The sequence below is a fragment of the Schistosoma haematobium genome, chromosome 3 (genome assembly GCF_000699445.3).
Source record: "Schistosoma haematobium chromosome 3, whole genome shotgun sequence".
Classification (NCBI taxonomy): Eukaryota; Metazoa; Platyhelminthes; class Trematoda; order Strigeidida; family Schistosomatidae; genus Schistosoma; species Schistosoma haematobium.
The window spans coordinates 47,669,530-47,676,331 of record NC_067198.1 but is presented as its reverse complement, the minus strand read 5'-3'; positions in this window follow the sequence as shown (position 1 = coordinate 47,676,331).

Below are 6,802 nucleotides of genomic sequence, written 5' to 3'. Positions count from 1 at the left end.
TAATGGTAAGTTAGATTACATATATTTGTAATATTTTGATGTTATTTTACATATAAGTAGTAGTTAGACTCCTTTATAAAATTAAAATGTACTTTAATAAGTTTGTAAATGTCTACATTTTCATTCCAGTGATCATTTGACTTTCAAATAATTTCTTTACACGAAGATGGTAATTTTTTATTGATTTAATGAGAATGAACTGATACGGTCGAGAGTGGGGAGAAATCGTTCTCCCTCTCCAAATGCTCTCACATGGTCACGCTTATATAGCCTCTGCCAGGGAAGTCACACTCACTGCCTTCTCGTGGCGGGGGTTCTGTTTACGAAAATGAGAGGACGAAAAGCGAACGTCCGGTGCTTTAACCGGGTTAATGAGCATGGAGAGTCCACCTAGGGGAGTCGGAAAACCCTGATTCCAAACCAATGGTGCGCATGGACTCCAGTATCCTGAAGGAACAAATAGCATACGAACCAATTATTGGTCACCGGCTACCATGAGACTGCATCTCCTCAAGATGCTCCACTGCTTTGTGGATCAGACCTTTACGTTGAAGGCTCCGGGTGTAGCTTTCTAAGAAAACCACCTGCTTTGGTTTGGGTGTGTGGGCAGTATCACAGACCTCACACATATCAAATGAGATTTGTGTGGCGCATATGTATTTGGTGCCTCCTTGTATCAATATCAACGTGTTCAATTAAAATAAATAAATAAAGGCTTTCTTTACACAATAAGTTTGAATTATCATTTAGATAACATTCAAGGTGATCTTAGTAATTAGAATATTCACTTGAATAATCACTAATATGTTATTTCTTACATGTTTTGTAATTCTTCTTCAGAAGATCATCCATTAGTGGAAATATTTTAATAGAGTTATGTCATCTCAGCTGGATGGTTTGGTTGTGGAGATTTCATTGTTATTCTGAACGGCATCATCAGCACAAATTTCAGGTAGAAGTGGAGTGTTCGAATTTCTCCATATATTGTTCACGGCTTGTCCTGTACACCTCGATGGTGATTGATTCTCGTGTGAAAAAAGCTCATTTTCATGACAGGTTTTGAAGTTAACAAATACCAATCAAAATCAAGGTGTATAGTAAAAGCTGTGAACCATATGTGGAGGAATTAGAACATTTCACTTCTACCTGAAGTTCGTGCTGATGATGTCGTTCAGAATAATGATGAAAGCTTCACAACCAAACTATCCAACTCAAAAAACAATATTCTATCAAAATCATCCATCTGAACTACAAATCTTGACTATCATCTTATATTGAAAGTAATTTCATAGTAACAAATACAATTAACGGTTAGATTTATTAGTATCCATGTGTTTATGATCACATTGTTCATTGTTTGTGTTACGTCCTTGATCTGTCTACCCACTTTTGGTGCTGAAGATGCTTATCTAATCTTGATTAAGACCTTGACGTGATAGGCTGACTGGTTTAACATTGAGGCTAGTACTCGTGAGTTCGAAGTAGAGTAGAGAGACGAAAACGATTCTATCACCTGATTGGCTGACAAGCGCGCGAGTGCGAGAAGGCAAGTCAAGTGGAATACTACTCGATTTATTCCCGTTTCCGAATAGATGACTAACCCGACCACAACGTACAATAATTAGGAAAAATACAATTATGTCCAAAACTGGGGAATTAGAGTAGAAAAATAGAGCACAAGGTAATACGTTTAAATTACAATAGCTTTGGAAAAAAGAAGGCTACGGCAGTGAATCATACATCAAACGAAAGCTTATGATTTGTAGAATAGACTAGGGACAAACATAAATGTTACCGTGCTTACAACCTTTGAATGCAATGAAATAACATCCCCCCCCCCGAAAATAGCTTCCGTAATTTATCAAACCTTCTTGTTAATCTGTTCACATCAGTTTGTTTGTTTGTTTGTCTGTCTGTTTTTCTTTCCTTCTTTCAATAAACAGTAATCAACCTGGTTTCTTTCTTCGGAAATGTTTTTAAAAAGAAAGACAGAAGAAAACACACCTCATCACTATTTCATTTCACTAACCGATTACATTTTATTCAAGCAAATTGTTTTTCTCATTATTATTTTTTTTCGTATTTTTATTTGCCTACAATAAACAAATCAGCTGATTACATTGTAAATATTACATATACATTAGAAAAGGAAAAAACACCACCACCACCAGCAACAGCAACAAAAAAAAGACAAATAAAATGTCTGAGTTTCTCTTTTTTTCTTTTCTTTATTTTTCAAAGGGTATTTTCTGCGTTTTTCTTTTTGTTTTTTCTTCTTTTTCTTTGGATAGTAAAAAAAAAGGAAACTGAATAAAAAATCGATTTGGTTATCTATTTGAATCAATTAAAAATGGCGTTAACATTTAATGAATGATACAAAAGATCATAGATGAATGTTTAAAAAAAAGATGATTGTAAATGTTAAAATAATGTTTGTTGTTAAGTGATTAGAAAGAAATTCAATGTTGGTGGATCAAAGGAATAAAATCGATTTGTCTGAAATGAATTCATCAGATTTAAATTCTTAGATTATGATTTATTTAAACATAGAAATATGGGTACAAAATGGGCATCGAATACATTATATGTCATGTAAATCACTTGATTTGTGTATGAGATGTGATACTGATTGGTTGCCTTGATTGAATCACGTAATTTTCTTAGAGGGCCACATTCGGAGCCTTTGAACTAAAGGTCTAATCCACAATGGCAGTGGAGCAACATAAGGAGATACAGTTCCATGGTGATCGATGACTAACAATTAGTTTATACGCCATTTGTTTCCTTAGGTTCCTGAAGTCCATTTGCACCATTGGTTTGAAATCAGGATTTTCCAACTCCTCTCTGTGTCCACTAACCTGGTAAAAGTACTGGATATTCACTTTTTGTCCTCTGAATTTCGTAAACAACACTAATGCCACGAGAAGGTAGTGAGTAGGACTTTCCTGGCAGCGGCTGTATACGCGTGGTCATATGAAAGCATTTGGAGAGGGAGAGCGGATTCTCTCCATCCTCAGCAGTACCAGGGCAAGACTTAATGTGTAGTGTAATAATTTTAGCATAATAATCTGAAATGAGGCTACTTTCGCTTCAAAGAAATTAAAAATTTTTGTATGTATTGTAACATGGTCTATGACTTGCAATTGTAAGTACGCGAACACAATAGCAACATAAGGCTCAATGTAATTAGTGAATGTACAGACTTAGACTTTAGTGCTGTGACTCCACTCCTATCATCAGTGTTCTGGACCTAGCTCCCAACTATTAAAAACTAATAAGATGATTAACGTTAACCTACAACAGAGAAGGATATAGTAAGTAGAGAAATACTCCTCCTCCTAACCTTTTCAGTCAACTTTGGATACCAGAACTACGTTCAAGCTTTAAGCAAATTGTTCATGAAATGACTATTCGTTAATGGATTCAGAACTACGCTGCAATAACTGCACTACATAATATATGGGTGTATAGTTTTGTCGTTCATTTACAGAAACGTTTGTAAATAATTTTATGATATTAACACTAGTCAAATGCTTTCTGTAAAACATCTTAACTCAGAATAAAATCAATCATAACGTGCTGACTATTTCTGATATTGTGTATTTAATTTTGTTGAGATAATATTGTGGTCCGTACTACTTATAATGATATGAGTAGTATACGACGCAAGTCAGGAATGTAATGTCTGGCAGCAGAAGATGGGGAAGATCAAGAAAGGAAGAGCGGGAGTAGAAAGCAATTAGTATGGAAATGCAAGAACAACGAAGTTCGAGACAATTATTGAACATTTTGCAAATTAAGTATTATAGTATGGTTTTTTCTATTATACCACGTAAGTCTGTAATTTTGTGCTAAATATAATTCGGTTGTCCTCACCTGTGTTCTCCTTCACTTCAATTTCATTGAGAACGACTAGATAACTGTTTAGCTTGTGAGGATTAGTATCGTCATGAACTAGCATGAGTTATCATTTTGACACTTAAATATCTTAAACAAGATTTCATGAGAACGTAGCTAACATTTTCTGAATGGTCTCTAGTGATAATTATACTGCTTAAACGCTTAATAATAACCATATTCATAGATTTATTGCCAATCTTTGACTTCTTGAAACATTTCTAGGCACAATGAATTTAGTAGAAGATCAAGTACTTATCTGACTAGAGTGTATTATTATAAAATTCTTCAACCTTCTGGAAGCTTCATCTGTATCTCCAGTGCATATTGATTGAATAAAATATTTTTAGCTTTTGTTTGATACCTTCGAAGAATTCTTGTCGATCGCAAAATCTAACTTGAACATAACAACTGTGCAGTTAGAGAACTTTCAACATTATCAGTCACATACTTTGTTTCCTCTTGTTCTCTTGATATTCTAGAGATATTCAGGGAAGCTAACGAAGTATATTTGTTATATATATATACATTATACATTATCTATTAATCTTTTGATATAAATAATAATCACTTTGTTTGTCAAACTATCCTTGTCTTTATGATTAAAAGTTCATGTTTAGTATACAAAGAACTAAATTTAATTCGTAAATGAACATTTGAAGCATTTTCAGTCACAAATGACAAGTGTAGTTCAACTATGTCTGTTGTGTGAAAGTAATACACCTGAAGACAATAGTGGACGGTGGCTCAATTTCATGGATTGATTAAAGTTAAACATTAACACCGTTGAATGCCGGATGTTATCAATCATGAAGAATTATACTAGTTAAAAGAATGTAAACATTATGATCTACAAACTAATCAGTAATCATTATTATCATTTAAACGTTCAAAATTTGTAGAAAGCCATTCAGCAATTTTTATTTTATTTATTTATTTATTTTAACACATAGATATTGGTACAATGAGGCACCAAATATAAATGCGCCACACAAATCTCATTTGATATGTGTGAGGGCTGTGATACTCCACGGGTGCGCAAACCGAAACAGGTCGTTTTCTTAGGGGGCCACTCCCCGAACTTTTGACCTAAAGGTCTGATCCACAAGGCAGTGGGGCATCGTTAGGAGATGCAGTCCCATGGAAGCCGGTGACCAACGATTGGTTCATACGCCATTTGTTCCCGTAGGATACTGGAGTCCATGTGCACCATTGGTTTGGAATCCGGTTAAAGCACCGGACGTTCGCTTTTCGTCCTCTCATTTTCGTAAAGAACACCCCCACCACGAGATGGCAGTGAGTGTGACTTCCCTGGCAGAGGCTATATACGCGTGGCCATGTGAGAGTGTTTCGAGAGGGAGAACGGACTCTCCCTACTCTCCGCCGTACCAGGGCATTTGGAGGCATTCAGCAAATAATTAATTGAATGTATCTAAGTGTAAGGCTGCCAAGTCTGAATCTGATTCCTTCTTATTATTATTATTATCATCATTTTCATTCATACTTCTTATTCATTCAGCTCATTTAAACATAAATATTTATGATTGATCACGAGTAATAATGGTAACATTCAAAATCAGTTTTAAAAAATAAACGCACATATACACACACACACATACCGTCACTGTGTATTATGTGGCTAATAAACAAGCATTCCCTTAGTGATAAAAACAGACAAATAACATTTACATAGACAATCTGTAAACGAAATTTTATTTAACATTAAAGCGATACAATTTTCTTTTAAGGAAAATGAAACAAAAAACAAAAACAAAAAAAAAGATCAAAATAGTAACTTACTAGATATAAACCATTAATCCATCATGTTTTCTTGTCGATATTAATAAACATCATTTATTATCTAATAAATTTGTTTTATTATTTCACTTACTATCATTTTCTTTATTAAGAGACGTTTTTAACCTGGGAAAGTTCTATTTTTCAATACTGAGACTCTTCAGCAGTACATATCCACGAATCCACCCTGCGAGATTCGAACCCAGAACTTATCAGTCTCGGGCGTGAACGCTTTAAATCTCCACAAAACCCCTTCTGATATTAGTTCTCATATTGCTAAAGTTAGTTCATTATAAGTAAGACATATTTATTAGAATAATGGGAGCTGTGTAACCAGTGTGGTGGATTGTGACCCAATTTGATTACCTTTGATAGGAAGCAGTAACCAGTGGAGCTAATCCATATCAGGTAGAGACAATTATCTACCTCAGTACAATGGAAGATGATCATGCAATTTTGTGGATTAGTTGAGGTTAAACATCAATACTATTGGATGGCGGCTCAGTGGTCCAGTGGTTAAACTTTCCCGCGCGAGACCGAAGGTCCTCGGTTCCAGTCCTGTGGACATGATCGTGGCTGCACACTACTGAGGAGCCCTACTCTAGGATGAAACTGCTGTCCAATGATTTCAGGTTTTCCATGGTGGTTTAGCATCAATCAATTCATGATCTTAATCAAAAACTGAAGAATGTTAGACCAGATTCTCGATATAATCTTCAAATTGTTAATTTCGATTGCTATAACATTAATATTTAATAACAGCTTCATTCAAAAATTTTAAAGAAACATAGAGATTGTATTGCAACATACGTTAGGCCACATATTGAAAATCTCGAAGCACTTGAAGGCCATTTTGTCTTTGTACCAGACCCATCTTACGTTCTAACTCACGACCATTCACGTTGGGAGCGAACCCAGAACCTTTGATATCATGTAAGTTGCAGGTTATTTCAATAGATTTAACTGTATTGCAATTTCTGATTGTATTAAATATTTTAAAGCATACCATAAACTTCGTTTATTTTTTACAGTGTTGCTAAGTTAAATTACTTATGGTAAACTCATGTCTTAAGTTGGTTGATATGCATGATTATTAGCTATTGATTAG